The sequence below is a fragment of the Eumetopias jubatus genome, unplaced genomic scaffold (genome assembly GCF_037043125.1).
Source record: "Eumetopias jubatus isolate StellerSeaLion01/CBP00866 unplaced genomic scaffold, mEumJub1_p1.0 scaffold_15, whole genome shotgun sequence".
In the NCBI taxonomy this organism is placed as follows: Eukaryota; Metazoa; Chordata; class Mammalia; order Carnivora; family Otariidae; genus Eumetopias; species Eumetopias jubatus.
This window is the reverse complement of record NW_028274821.1, coordinates 42,034,813-42,051,598: the sequence shown is the minus strand read 5'-3', so window position 1 is coordinate 42,051,598 and position 16,786 is coordinate 42,034,813. Positions and strand designations below refer to the sequence as shown.

Sequence of the window (16,786 nt, the reverse complement as noted above, 5' to 3'; positions counted from 1 at the left end):
CATCATAAACACAAAAAAGATATTTGGCCAGTTTTATCCAATAGAAAAATGTTTTATAATTCTAAGAATACATAGGTTCAACAGTAAAGAACAACATTGGCTGAGAAGGTGATCAATCAGTGGTTTTCTAAGTCAGAAAGAAAAATCTCACAGAGGCCCTGTGTTCAAAAATGTGAGGCTTCTTTTATTTCTTTATTCCTCAGCAGATAAAAGGAAAGATAAATTTTTAAATTTATGCAGCAGTCATGGGGTACCTGGGTGGCTCAGTCGGTTAAGCATCAGACTCTTGATTTTGGCTTAGGTCATGATCTCAGCGACATGGGATTGAGCCCTGCACTGGGCTCAGCGCTCAGCAGGGAGTCTGCTGGAGATTCTCTTTCTCCCTCTCCCTCTGCCCCGCCCTCTGCTAGCATGCTCTCTCTCGAATAAAGAAATAAATAAATCTTTTTAAAAAATTTATGCAGCAATCAGATTTTGGAAACCACAACTGCCTAGAAGTTATACATAAAATAAAAATTATAAATTGAATAAAAGCATAATACCCTTCATGTAGAATTTATTTCTATTAGTTACTGATGCATTAACTTCTAACAATATAAGGTGATGTAAGTTTAATTCTATATACCTCTCATAAACATACTCTCTAAGAATCCCATTGACAGAAGGCATATAAACTATAATTAAAATACACAGTTCCTTTGTTAATAATCAATTATTTAAATAAGTCATGAATAAAAAAGAGTTCAGTAGCTTCACATACCAATTAACATAAAATTTGGAACAACTGATTTAAAAGAATTGTTAAACTAATGTTTAATAGGTCATTGAAAAAATAAACAGTAAAAGTCATTTTACCTATAACATTCAATATTATAGATCATTCCGGTGCCTAATATATGTATTCCCTGCGTCTCAACTGGCTTTCAACTCCTTAACTGTGTCTTTTGTTATCTCAGTAAACCCTGTGTTTGCACTGTGTCAGACTAGCATATATGGATATTTTGTATGTGTTTATTGGATTAATTGTACTTCATTTTACTTTCATAACAGCTGCAGCATGCTGAATATAAGGATGCATTCAATAATACCAAGAAACACATAGATCAATGGAACAGAACAGAGAACCCAGAAATGGACCCTCAACTCTATGGTCAACTAATCTTTGACAAAACAGGAAAGAATATCCAATGGAAAAAAGGCAGTCTCTTCAACAAATGGTGTTGGGAAAATTGGACAGCCACATGCAGAAGAAAGAAACTGGACAATTTCCTTACACCATACACAAAAATAGACTGAAAATGAATGAAAGATCTAAATGTGAAACAGGAATCCATCAAAATCCTAGAGGGGAACACAGGCGGCAACCTCTATGACCTCGGCCGCAGCAACTTCCTGCTAGACACATCTCCAAAGGCAAGGGAAACAAAAGCAAAAGTGAACTACTGGGACTTCATCAAAATAAAAAACTGCTGCACAGCAAAGGAAATAGTCAACAAAACTAAAAGGCAACCTATGGAATAGGAGAAGATATTTGCAAATGATATGTCAGATAAAGGACTACTATCCAAAATCTATAAAGAACTTATCAAATTCAACACCCAAAAAATAAATAACCCAGAAATGGGCAGAAGACATGAACAGACATTTTTCCAAAGAAGACATCCAAATGGCCAACAGACACATGAAAAAATGCTCAGCGTCAATTGGCATCAGGGAAATACAAATCAAAGCCACAATACCACCTCACACCAGTCAGAATGGCTAAAATGAACAAGTCAGGAAACAACAAATGTTGGTGAGGATGCAGAGAAAGGGGAACCCTCTTACACTGTTGGTGGGAATGCAAGCTGCTGCAGCCACTCTGGAAAACAGTATGGAGGTTCCTCAAAAAGTTAAAAATAGAGCTACCTTATGACCCAGCAAATTGCACCACTAGGTATTTACCCAAAGGATACAAATGTAGTGATCCAAAGGGGCACATGAACCCCAATGTTTGTAGCAGCAATGTCCACAATAGCCAAACTATGGAAAGAGCCCAGATGTCCATCAACAGATGAATGGATAAAGAAGATGTGGTGTGTATATATACAATGGACTATTACTCAGCCATCAAAAAGGATGATATCTTACCATTTGCAATAAGGTATATGAAACTGGAGAGTATTATTCTGAGCAACATTAGTCAATCAGAGAAAGACACATGGTTTCCCTCATATTGGAATTTAAGAAACAAAACAGAGGATCATGGGGGAAGGGAGGGAAAAATAAAACAAGATGAAATCAGAGAGAGAGACAAACCATAAGAGACTCTTAACTATAGGAAACAACCTGAGGGCTGCTGGAGGGGAGGTGGGTGGGGGGATGGGGTAACTGGGTGATGGGCATTAAGGAGGGCACGTGATGTAATGAGCACTCGGTGCTATATGCAATTGATGAATAATTGAACTCTACATCTGAAGTTAATGATACACTATATGTTAATTAATTGAATTTAAATAAGATTAAAAAAGAAAAATATTTTTAATATTTTAATGGTATGTCAAGTTATTCTTTATATTTTTTTAATTTTCTTAAATTTTATTATGTTATGTTAATCACCATTACATCATTAGTTTTTAATGTAGTGGTCCATGATTCATTGTTTGCGTATAACACCCAGTGCTCCATTCAATACGTGCCTTCTTTAATACCCATCACTGGGCTAACCCATCCCCCCACCCCCTCCCCTCTAGAACCCTCAGTTTGTTTCTCAGAGTCCATAGTCTCTCATGGTTCGTCTCCCCCTCCAATTTCCCCTTCATTTTTCCCTTCCTACTATCTTCTTTTTTTTTAACATATATTATTTGTTTCAGAAGTACAGGTCCGTGATTCAACAGTCCTACACAATTCACAGCGCTCACCACAGCACACACCCTCCTCAACGTCTATCACCCAGCCACCCCATGCCTCCCACCCCTCACCACTCCAGCAACCCTCAGATTGTTTCCTGAGATTAAGAATTCCTCATATCAGTGAGGTCATATGATACATGTCTTTCTCTGATTGACTTATTTCGCTCAGCGTAATACCCTCCAGTTCCATCCACGTCATTGCAAATGGCAAGATTTCATTCCTTTTGATGGCTGCATAATATTCCATTGTATATCTATACCACATCTTCTTTACCCATTCATCTGTCAATGGACATCTTGGCTCTTTCCATAATTTGGCTATTGTGGACATTGCTGCTATAAATATCGGGGTGCATGTACCCGTTTGGGTCCCTACATTTGTATCTTTGGGGTAAATACCCAGTAGTGCAATTGCTGGATCGTAGGGTAGCTCTATTTTCAACTTTTTGAGGAACCTCCATACTGTTTTCCAGAGTGGTTGCACCAGCTTGCATTCCCACCAAAAGTATAGGAGGGTTCCCCTTTCTCCACATCCCCACCAACATCTGTCATTTCCTGACTTGTTAATTTTAGCCATTCTGACTGGTGTGAGGTGGTATCTCATTGAGGTTTTGATTTGGATTTCCCTGTTGCTGAGCAATGTTGAGCACTTTTTCATGTGTCTGTTGGCCATTTGGATGTCGTCTTTGGAAAAATGTCTGTTCATGTCTTCTACCCATTTCTTGATTGGATCATTTGTTCTTTGGGTGTTGAGTTTCATAAGTTCTTTATAGATTTTGGATACTAGCCCTTTATCTGATATGTCATTTGCAAATATCTTCTCCCATTCTGTCGGTTATCTTTTGGTTTTGTGGACTGTTTCTTTTGCTGTGCAAAGGCTTTTTATCTTGATGAAGTCCCAATAGTTCATTTTTGCCCTTGCTTCCCTTGCCTTTGCTGATGTTGCTAGGAAGAAGTTCCTGTGGCTGAGGTTGAAAAGATTGCTGCCTTGTTCTCCTTTAGGATTTTGATGGACTCCTGTCTCACATTTAGGTCTTTCAATCATTTTGAGTCTATTTTTGTGTGTGGTGTAAGGAAATGGTCCAGTTCTTTATATTTTTTAAAGATTTTTTATTTATTTATTTGTCAGAGAGCAGGCAGAGGGAGAAGGAGTCTCCCCGCTGAGCAGGGAGCCCAATGAGGGACTCAATCCCAGGACCCTGGAATCATGACCTGAGCAAAAGGCAGATGCTTCACTAACTGAGCCACCCAGGTGTCCCAAAAGTTATTCTTTTAAATAAACAAGATAAAAGCTCATCATTTTAGGAAATTTTCAAGCATATCAAAGTAATAAAATTTTCACAAAGAGCCTATAAAAGCAAAAATCAATTATAATTGAATTTTAATGAATAGCAGTTTTTTACTATATAATAGAAACAAATTTGTGTAGGCACTAACCACTCTGAAAGGTGAAATTGAGTGACAATATAATTCTACAAGGCATTCTTCTGAATTTTTAAGAAGTGGGAAAGAGGCATAAGTTCCTGCCTGCTGACTCTCCAGGAATTACAGAAAGAGCACTAAATAATTTATGCTTTGATGAGTGAGAAGTGTTTTTGTGACATACTTCACATTATACAGTATAGAGTACAATTAATTCAACATTAAATAAATGAAGAAACAAAAAAAAAAACCCTCTAGTGACACAGTTGTAGGATTATTTGTATAATGATATAGAAATACGAGACAAAAATAAGGTCACTGAAATTTCTCATGTCTACTCTGGTCTAAACTGTTTAAATGCTTGCTACGTTTAACAAATTCTTGTTTATGTAAAATACATCTGTTAATCACTTTCCCTCTATTTAACAGCATGTGTCTTTTGAGAAAGAAGAGGACTCTATTGGACTTTTTCCAATAGCAAAGGCAGTATCATATACTTAAGATTAAAATCTTTAAGACAAATTCATAAAGAATTGGTTTGACCGGTAATTCTAAACCTGTGAGCTGCAAATCTTGGGGCAGGGGTAGGGGAGGCTGAAGAATTATTTCAAGGGTTCCATCACTTTTAACTAAAGCAACCATTGCCATCTTGATCTTTATTTAACCCTAAAAAAATATACAGCATGAATAATATATGCCCGTGATGTTGTGGGTAATAAATTAAAAGTCCTTTAAAACATTATCAAAGTCAACTGCTACTGAAAATACAACTATCATCTGGGGAGAGAGCAGTCTACAATATGTCTTATCAAAATGGAGTCCTCAAACTTAGAAAGACTGAGAAACACTCCTTTATTGAAAATGGGGATTCATGAGTAATGATTTAATTAGTACATATGTAATACAAAATTATTTAATTTACTCATAATGTTGGTCATGAGTATAATATTAATAACAATGAGTAATAATATAATAACAACAAATGTTAATCATGAGTAATGCTAACGCCTTAAATTCCAACTCAGCTCCACACACTTGGGAATATTTTGTCATCCTTGACATATCTGTCTCCCTTATCATCTCCCCCACATCCCATCCTTAATATTTCTCCAATCAATTCAATGCTCTCTGTGATCATGACCATATCTTATCTGTATTCTTGCAAGAGTCTCCCTACTCTTCTTCAGTCTTTCCCTTCTTCAACCCATCCTCCACCATAGGCAAAGTGTCTTCTAAAACACAAATATGAGGGGCACCTGGGTGGCGCAGTTGGCTGAGGATCTGACTCCATTTTGGCTCAGGTCATGGTCATGAGATCAAACCCCCCGTTGGGCTCCATGCTGGGTTGGAGCCTGCTTAAGATTCTCTCTCTCCCTTTCCCTATGCCCCAACCCCAAACCCCCACTTGCACATGGATGTGTGCTCTCTCTCTCTCAAAAATAAAATAAAATAATAAAATAAAATAAAACACAAATAGGATCTTTTCACAACTGCTGCTTTTACGCCTGGGTGAAGATCTAGGAATAAATTTCAAACACCTTAAAACATGCCCTATAAGGCCCTACATGATCTAATCCCTGCTTACTTTTCCAGGAAGACTTTTCACTATTAACACTTTCATAAGCAACTCTCTTCAAGTGATACCAACACATCACAATCTTAATTCAAAAATAATGCTTGTGTCTCCAAACTGCTAATAATTTGGGAAATATGAATGTGGACATCGTTTTCAAACATGGGAGGCAATCATTATGGCAAGATGTTTGCTTCAAAGCAGTGTTTTAACTAAAAAAAAAAAAAAAAGGAAAAAAACAACTATGAAAATAGCTCAAAATATTATAAGCAAAAGTAATGACAGAATTTGTCTTACCATATTTTAAAATATCAAGATGTACATATGAAAAAAATAGCATGATACTGGTATTATCTCTTTCCCTATCTCTTCTTAAGAGATAGGGAAAATAATGGAATAGACAGACAGACAGGAAATAGATCCAAGAGCATATATGCTAAATGACATATCTTACTTAATTCAGTAGGGGAAAAGGTGGGTGACTGAATTGAAAAGTATTGCAACTAGCTGATCATCTGGACACAAATAAATCTTAATCATTTCCTCACTACTTAAACCAAAAATAACCCCAGATAATCCAAGATTTAACATAAAAATTTAAAATACTAGACTGAAATATGAGCAATTCAACCTAGAAAAAGCACGAAGTAAATACTTAATAATTTAGCGATACAAAAATTAAAATACACAAAACTAAAATACACACTGTAAAATTTACATGAAAAAAATTATTTAAATACGGAGCAAAGTGTTAATACATGTGATACAGAAGTTCTTATAATTCCATAAGAAACAAACACACACCCCTGTATATGAACATAATGAGATAATTGTAAAAGAATATGAATGAGTGTAGAACAAATGAAAAAATTTGCAACCTAACAACAAAAAATGCAAATAAGTAATAACATAGTTTCTTTTACCTTTCAAATTAATAAAGATGAAAAAGATTGTCATAATTTAATGTGCCAAAGGCATTACGGGGAGACCAGCACTCTCGGTACCAATCATGGGAGTGTAAGGCAAGGCAACTTTCATGAAAGGCACACTGGAGATTCTTTCCAAATGTAAAATATGCAAAACTCATTTCTCAGGAATTTAGCCAAGGAAGTAACTGTGCAAACATAAATTGTTTTTGCACAAACATGTTAATTACATCACAGTTCATTATAGTATTGCTTAAAATCATGGAAATTTTTAAGAAAAGACACCAATATCCACCAATAGGGAATTCACAGAGTAAACTACAGTACATATAAACCATGGGGTAGTATGTGACCAAATACAATTAATAAAGTATACCTCCTTTATTGACATGCAAATACATTTAATTGTCCATTGAACAGAAAAAAATTACAATGAGGCACAATTGTATGATTGTATGATTCCCTCATGTGAGACTGTGTGTCTGTGTGTATCCATGTTTATACACGTTTGGGTGATCTGCAGAATCTGTACACAGAGTAGCTCGTATATATAAAGATACCATGTTAGGCAACAGGGATGGGAAACCTATAACACTGATTAAGAATCAATAGCTCTTATTTCTATCTGCATTATTTATAAATAATACTAAAGATATAAATGCCCCAAAACAGGACAATCCAAAAATATATCTCAACTCAGACAAACAATATTCGGGGGAATGATTAGAAGAAAGCAAATTTTATTGAAATGCAGTTATCAACCCATTTTAAGTGTGGCTATTAATGTATTATAAGTAAGGCAATATACTTAAAATATAGACTAACTAAAGTTAATTTTTTAAGGGGCGAGAGGGATGGGGTGGCTGGGTGATGGACATTGGGGAGGGTATGTGCTATGGTGAGTACTGTGAATTGTCTAAGACTGATGAAACACAGACCTGTACCCCTAAAACAAATAATACATTATATGTTAATAAAAAAAATTTTAAGGGGCGCCCAGGTAGCTCAGTCGGTTAAGCAGCTGCCTTGGGCTCAGGTCATGATCCCAGGGTCCTGAGATCGAGTCCCGCATCAGGCTCCCTACTCAGCGGGGAGTCTGTGTCCCTCTCCCTCTGCCCCTCCTCCTGCTCATGCTCTCTCATAAATAAATAAAATCTTTTTAAAAAATCAAATAAATTCAAAACTTACTGTGTAAGTTTTTGTCCTAAAGTCAGTGAATTCATCTCTGGTTCTGTCAATATATTCAATACGATTTACGTCTTAAAGAAAAAGGATTGTGAATCCATAGCTCAAATCTGATGCTCTGCATTTGAAAGCTGCTAAGAGAGTATATCTTAAAAGTTCTTATCACAGGAAAAAAATGTTTTTGTGACTAGGTATGATGACAAATGTTAACTAGTCTTGCTATAGTGATTATTTAGCAATATATACCAATACTGAACAATTATGTTGTACACCTGAAATTAATATGTCAATCAGACCTCATTTTTTTAAAGTGGCTGGCATATAATAGATGCTCAATAAATACTTATTGAATGGATGAAAAAAACTGATGCTATGAAGATAGAAGGAACTTAACTTCGTGTTGGGTTTTTTTTTTCCTCAGTTTTATCAAGAAAATATTGACATATGTCACCGTATAAGTTTAAGGCATATAACATGATGGTTTAATTTACATATAGTGTGAAATAATTACCACAATAGGTTCAGATAGCACCCATCATCTCATATAGATACAATAAAAAGAAAAGAAAGAAGAAAAAAGAAAAAAAAGTTCTTTTAAGAATGAGAACTCTTAGGATTTACTCTCTTAACACCTTTCCTATACAGTTAACTCCTGTCACCACACTATACATTGCATCCCTAGGACTTATTTATCTTCTTACTGGAAATTTATACCTTTAGCCACCTTCCACTAATTCCCCCTCACCCTACCTTCCACCTCTGGTAACCAACCTCAAGTCTGATTTCTTCCTCTATCAGTTTGATTTTTGGTTTTGGGTTCGTTTTGGCTTTTTGTTTGTTTTGGTTTTTTTTTTTTTTTCAGACATAAGAGAGAGTATACAGTGTTTGCCTTTCTCTGATTATTTCCTTTAGTATAATGCCTTCAAGGTCCATCCAAATTGCTGCAAATGGTAGGTTTTCATTTTTTTATGGCTGAATAATATTCTTTTGTATATATACCACAACTTCTTTATCCAGTCATCTGTCAGTGGACACTTAGGTTGTTTACATGTCTTAGCTATTGCAATTGGTGCGTGGGGTACAGATACCTTTTCAAGTTAGTGTTTTCATTTCCTTTGGATATATTCCTGGAAGTGAAACTGCTGGATCATACGGTAGTTGTCTTTTTATTTTTTGAGGATCCACTATATTGTTTTCCATAGTGGCTGTATCAATTTACAATCCCACCAACAGTGCACAAGGGTTCAATTTTCTCCACATTCATACCAGCATTTGTTATCTGTCTTTTTGATGATGGTCATTCTAACAGGCATAACGTGATACCTCATTGTGGTTTTGTTTGCATTTTCTAATGACTATTAATAGCATCTTTTCACGTACCTGTTGGCCTTTTGTATATCTTCTCTGGAAAAATGTCTATTCTGGTCCTTTGCCCACTTTTTTAATTGGGTTATTTGGTTCTTTTGCTATTGATTGTATTTGTTCTTTATATATTTTGGATATTAACCCCTTATCAGATATATGGTTTGCAAAATTATTTCCCGTTCTGTAGGTTGTCTTTTCACTTTGTTGATAGTTTCTTTTGTTGTACAGAAGTTTTTACTTTGATGTAGTCCCACTTGTTAATTTTTATTTTGTTGCTTGTGCTTTAGGTGTCATATCCAGAGAATCATTATCAACACCTACGTCAAGAAGCCTTGTTTTTCTCTAGGAGTTTCATAGTCTTAGGTCTTATATTTAAGTCTTTAATCCATTTCAAGTTAATTTTTGTGAGTGGTATAAGATAAGGGTCTAGTTTCATTCCTTTATATGTGAATATCCAATTATCCCAGCACCATTTATTAAAGAGACTGTCTTCTGTCTGTTGACTATTCCTGGCTCCCTTGTCAGATATTAGCTGACCATACATGCTTGGGTTTTCAATTTATGCCTTTGGCTCTTGATTCTGTCCCATTGGTCTATCTGTCTATTTTTATGCCAATAGTATATGTTTTGATTACTATAGCTTTATAGTATAGCTTGAAATCAGGAAGTCATGATGCTTCCTGTTTTGTTCCTCTTTCTCAAGATTTCTTTGGCTATTTAGGGTCTCTTGTGGTTATAAGTTCTCAGAGTGCTTTTTCTACTTCTATTTTTTTAAAAAAGCCATTGGAATCTTGATTAGGGATTGCACTGAATCTACTGATGGCTTTTGCTCATATGGATACTTCAACAATATTAATTCTTCTAATCCACGAACACAGGGTACCTTCCCATCTATTTGTGTCTTTGATTTCCTTCTTCAATGTCTTTTTTTTAAGATTTTATTTATTTATTTGACAGAGAGAGAGAGCACAAGCAAGGGAAGCAGCACATAGAGGGACAGGGAGAAGCAGGCTCCCCGCTGAACAGAGAGCCCGATGCAGGGCTCAATACCAGGACCCTGGGATCATGACCTGAGCTGAAGGCAGCCGCTTAACCACTGAGCCACCCAGGCGCCCCATGATTTCCTTCTTCAATGTCTTATGATTCTCAGATTAAAGACCTTCCCCTCCTTGGTTAAATTTATTTCTAAGTATCTTATTGGTTTTGATACTACTGTATATGGAATCAATTTCATTATTTCTTTTTCAGAAAATTGACTGGTAGTGTCAGTAACTCTTTTGAAAGAGTTCTGAAATGTTTCCAGGTGTTTGCAGGTTGCACTTTCAAATAAATAACAGAGAATTTTGTAGTTGGGGACTACTAGAAAAAAACATAAACATGAAAAACATAGAAGCTCACTTGGATGGATGAACAACTACTAGGTACAAAGCTGTTCTGATACTTATGCAGAAAAATTGCACCAGCGTCCATGTGTACACCAAACACTGTGATTACACGTCATGTATGTGATGAGTCTCATGATCACTGATTAGCAAAGATGAGCATAAGCTGTATCTGGAGATAGCTGCAACAACTGTATTACAACATGAAAATATCAGTGGTTTTGTTCAGTAACAAAGTCACTACATTGCTAATACAATCATGATCTGTCATCAGCACTCATAATTGAAGGGAATGTCAAAGTTCAGTTAGTGGTTAGTGAAACAAGATGTAATTTTTTCTATCCAAGTCCACAGATGCATCTCTACCCCTGCTTCCAAATTCTACCCATGGATCCTTTGGAGAAGGGTTCTGTGAGCCCAAGGTTAAGAGATCTCTTATCTAAAGAATATGCTACCCAACTGTTAAATCTATATCCTTGAGCCTCTGCCTCTGTGTCAACTTAAATAATAAGAAAGCTGCATACCCGGAGAAAGGGGAACCCTGCTACACTGCTGGTGGGAATGCAAGCTGGTACAGCCACTCTGGAAAACAGTATGGAGGTTCCTCAAAAAGTTGAAAATAGAGCTACCATATGACCCAGCAATTGCACTACTGGGTATTTACCCCAAAGATACAAATGTAGGGATCCGAAGGGGTACGTGCACCCTGATGTTTATAGCAGCAATGTCCACAATAGCCAAACTGTGGAAAGAGCCAAGATGTCCATTGACAGATGAATGGATAAAGAAGATGTGATACACACACACACACACACACACACACACACACACACACACACACACACACACAATGGAATATTATGCAGCCATCAAAAGGAATGAAATCTTGCCATTTGCAATGACGTGGATGGAACTGGAGAGTATTACGCTGAGCGAAATAAGTCAATCACAGAAAGACATGTATCATATGACCTCACTGATATGAGGAATTCTTAATCCCAGGAAACAAACTGAGGGTTGCTGGAGTGGTGGGAGGTGGGAGGGATGGGGTGGCTGAGTGACAGACGTTGGGGAGGGTATGTGCTATGGTGAGTGCTGTAAATTGTGTAAGACTGTTGAATCACAGACCTGTACCTCTGAAACAAATAATACATTATATGTTAAAAAAAAAAAAAAAGAAGAAGAAGATAGCAGGAGGGGAAGAATGAAGGGGGGGAAATCGGAGGGGGAGAAGAACCATGAGAGACTATGGACTCTGAAAAACAAACTGAGGGTTCTAGAGGGGAGGGTGGTGGGGGGATGGGTTAGCCTGGTGATGGGTATTAAAGAGGGCACGTTCTGCATGGAGCACTGGGTGTTATACGCAAACAATGAATCATGGAACACTACATCAAAAACTAATGATGTAATATATGGTGATTAACATAACAATAAAAAATTAAAAAAACTAATGATGTAATGTATGGTGATTAACATAATAATATAAAAATAAATAAATAAAAAAGAAAGCTGCATATCTGCACTATTCCATTCAGAGAACTGTAATATTAATACTATGCTCTTAGTTTTTATTGAAGATGAATATAAGTCACACTGACAAAAAAAAGTCTGCATCTTCTATGAAGTGGCTTTTAAAGATAGAAACTGTGATGTTATTCAATATTTCCAATATGATAACCCATGTAATAAGTTCCTCTCAAAATTCAGCAGCAAAATAGTTTTTTCCATATGTTTGGAGACAGAGGGCATCTCACATCTGAGGAACAACAAGCAATTCAGTTTACCTAAATTGCAGTTTTATTAATGAGTACTGGGAGGTGAGACTATACAAATAGATGAGAATCAGGTCAAGAAGTGTCTTGTACACCTTGCCAAAGAGTTAATTCATACAATAAGAAATGGGGAATAATGCTGCTGCTGATATGGAAGACAAAGATATGCAATAGATCAAGCACTGTTTACATGCATTAAGTCATTTAAGCCTAAAAATATCAAATGAGCCGGGACTAATATGATAGCCATTTAAATATAAGTAAGAAAAAAAAGAACAATGAAAAATAGTTACAGAATGACCTAATCATATTGAAATACATATAAAACAACTTGAAAGAAGTACACATCAATATTGATCATATTCTTAGAGAGATTACAAGAAATTTAAATATACTTCCTCATACTATTCGATGCTCTATAAATGCTCTCCAATACACTAATGCTACTTGCTACTTCTTTGTTATTTCTTCTTCTTCTTCTTTTCTTCTTCTTCTTCTTGTTCTTCTTCTTGTTCTTGTTCTTCTTCTTCTTCTTTTTAGGGAGGAAGGGAGGTGGGGGACAGGGGCAGAGGGAGAGGGAGAGAGAAAATCAACCAGGCTCCACACCCAGCATGGAGCCTGAAACAGGGCTCAGTCTCACAACCCTAAGGCCATAACCTGAGCCAAAATCAAGGGTCAGATGCTTAACCAACTGAGCCACCCAGGCGCCCTTCTTTGTTACTTCTATAACCCTCCTCAAATTATTTCTTTGCTAAATATGAGATAGATAGATAGATAGATAGATGATAGAATGGCACAGTGTGTCTAAGAATGGACACCCATTAGTAGGTTAAGAAGGTAACACATGCAAAAAGTATGGAGTTAAAACAACAGCAATGAGGCTGGATAAAAAGTAGACTGATAAAATATACAGAATATAAAGCATAAGAGTAAGAATAAGAATAAGTTATGGTGACTCCCAGGTTTCTATTTTAATTACTTGGTGGATGGCCATGCCAATCACAAAGACAGAAAATTTAGAAGGAGGTTTAGAGACAAAGAAGATGATTAAAATTTTGAATATGCTGAGTTTGAGGTGTTTTTAGGATACCCATAGAAAGCTGGATATGCAGGGTTTAAGTTCAGGCATGATGGGGAGGTAGCCTCTAAAACCTCAGAATTTCTGTATTGAGAACAGTGTCTTTGTTATTCATGGTGGGCCCCAGGACCACACTTCACAGTTCATATTAATGGCTTGACTCATGGTGGGCATGTCTTAGGTTTATGCTAACAAGATAACTAAAGGTAAGGACTGGTCCTATCTGAAAGACCAACTACGTGATCAGAGGTTAGGTCTTTGAGCCAGTATGAATCAGCTCAACCTCCAGAGAGACTGAACTCAGCAACGTAGCCAGTGATCCAATTAATCATGCCCATGTAATGAAGCTTCAATAGAAAGTCTGGACACTGAAGCTCCAGTGAGCTTCCTGGATTGGTAATACCCCATATGTATTGTCATAAATTGATGGCAGGAGGTTACCTTGCCCTGAGAACAATGGAAGCTTGATACCTGGAATCCTCCTAGACTTTACCCTACATATCCCTTCCTTTGGATCTAATTTGTTTCAATTTGCTATAATAAAACTATAATCCTAAGTGTAACACTTTTCTTGAGTTCTATGGGTCATTCTAGCAAATATGGAACCTGAGAGAATTCGTAGGAGCCCCTTAACTCATAACCAGTGGGCCTAAAGTGAGAGTGACTCCAGGAATTCCTAAACTTATAGCTGGGGGCTGAAGTGAGGACAATGGGGGGACTGTTCCTCTGCCTGTGCAGTTTAGCTGGATGCCTTTGCATTGTATGACTTTATTTTTATGAAATGCTTGAAAAGAAAAATTAAAAGAAAAAAAGATTAGTGGTTCTCTTGGACAAGAAGTATGTAGTGGTGACTGCAAAAAAGGTCAAGAAAATGTTTTATATATTTTCTTGTATACATTCTAGTATATACATTTTTTAAATCCATTTACCTCTTTACAGCTAAATGAGTAGATTTTATTGTCTGTAAACTCTATAACAATATATTTGACTTAAAAAGAAGAGACAGGGGCACCTCGGTGGAGCAGTCAGTTAAATGCCCGACTCTTGGTTTTGGCTCAGGTCGTAATCTCAGGGTTCTGAGATCAAGCCCCGCATCAGGCTCTGAGCTCAGGGCAGAGTTTGCTTGAGATTCTCTCTCCCTGTCCCTCTGCCCCTCCCCCCTCAAATAAATAAATAAATCTTAAAAAAAAGAGACAAAGAGTTCTATGTCTGATATTACTGAGAATGTTATTCATTCTATCACGATGTCCCTTTTTATTAAGAGCTACAGGACAAATTCCTATCCAATCTTAGTCCAAGGACATTTTTCTTAATTAAATATTTTTATTTATTTATTTGAGAGAGAGCAGGAGAGCGGGGTGAGGGGCAAAGGGAGAAGCAGACTCCCCACTGAGCAGGGAGCCTGATACAGGGCTTGATCCTGGGACTCCGAGACCACAACCTGAACCAAAGGCAGACAGATGCTGAACCGACTGAGCCCAGGTGCCCCAGTCCAAGGACATTTTTTATTTCTCCTAAATTTTGGGTTTTTCTTCAACAACATCATTGGCAATTGACTCCTGAGGCCCAAATTTGAACACAATAATTTGAACACAACTATGTAGGCCATCATAATTGGCTTTTTCAACATCATTCCTAGTTCAAATTTGCTTCCACTTTCTTTTACTCAAGTGTTAATGGATATCATTTAGTCATATTTTACAAATACCTGTAAGCTGGCATAATTTTCCTCTAGAACAAGGTGGAGATAAAACAATGTTTCTAAATGCATATAATATTTTACTATACAATTTGAGAGAAAAAATTTTCCTTTGTTCTTTTACAAAAATCTGAAAAATAATTATGTTGGCTTTGTTAGACTGTATCTGGATTTGCAACTTACCCTTCTAAGAAAAGGCTTCAGGCTCTTAGAAGTTTCCCATAAACTGCCTATAAATTGCAAAATATGCTGAAACCTCACCAATGTTTCTTAAAATAATTTTGATTTTGTACACTATTTTAGCAACATTATTCACAAATATATCCTATGAAAGTTGTGACTCTGGAATTTCACATAGTCATGGACACTTCCTAAGATATATTATCCATTCAAAAATTGTTCTTAAAAATTATGATAGGCAAATAAATTTTAATTAAAAAAATAACAAAATTAAATTTAAAAAATTAAAAAATATCTGTTCATAGTAAAATTCTTTCAACTTTTCTATGCACTTGAAATTTTTGATAATAAACTGTTTGAAAAAATATGGGAACCTGCAAAGGTAATAATAAAAAAGAAATTAACAAAACAGAAGAAAATCCAGTAAAATAAATGTGGGTCCCCAAAAGAGACACTTGGAGCTGAAATACCAAAAATGATACATACTTGTTTCAATTTCAGATATAAGTGAAATTATGTAAATAACAAAGTCCCCTAAGTTACTTCTTCTAATACTTTATTGTGCATATAAGTCATCTGAGGACCTTACAAAAATGTAGATTCTGAGTGAGTAGCTCTGGAGTGGAGTCTGAGATTATGCATTTCTAACACATTCCTCACTGATGCTGATGCTGCTGGTCCACAGACCACAACTAAAGTAGGAATGCTCACTTTATTATTCTTTAGGATTCAATAAAACCTTCATTTTAAAATACATACCAATAACTACTTATTAACAGAAATATCTTTAGTTACTGCTTTGAACTTCCTAAGTGTGAAACCTCAATGTTAAGCTGAATTCAACCCAGATTTCTGAGTTTTACCTGAAAGAGTTGCTATGACCTCTACAAAGTTAACTCTAACAATGAAAGAAACTTCTCAATAGTAATAGCAGGGGCACATATACTTGGGTCATCTATCTTCTGGATAATTATGATTCAATTATAGAGGGAATGCATAACAAAATGTATGAACATTCTATTCATATCCATCTACTATATTTATTCAGAGATAATTCCAGGCAAATCAGCACATTTGTTTCTATCTTGAGAAATTCAGTCTGGACCAGACATATGAAATGTTCAGCTATATAAAGAGTTCTTTAGTCCATTCCCATAATGATTGATATCCCAGCCCTTCAGTGGAAGTAACATTCTCCCCTGTTTGAGGTAAATGATCTCTTGCAGGCACACCATGTGGATACCTGGAAGAGGTAATTTATCTCAAGTGAGCAAACACTTTAATGAAAGCAAGAAGGTTGCCACCTGTCCAGT

At 36.2% G+C, this 16,786-nt stretch overlaps 1 protein-coding gene across 2 annotated transcripts in view; it reads right to left on the bottom strand.

Annotated features, from left to right (window-relative positions):
- CCDC171 (coiled-coil domain containing 171) overlaps positions 1–16,786 on the bottom strand; it is a 314,512-nt gene that overhangs the window by 141,994 nt on the left and 155,732 nt on the right. The window lies entirely within an intron of this gene.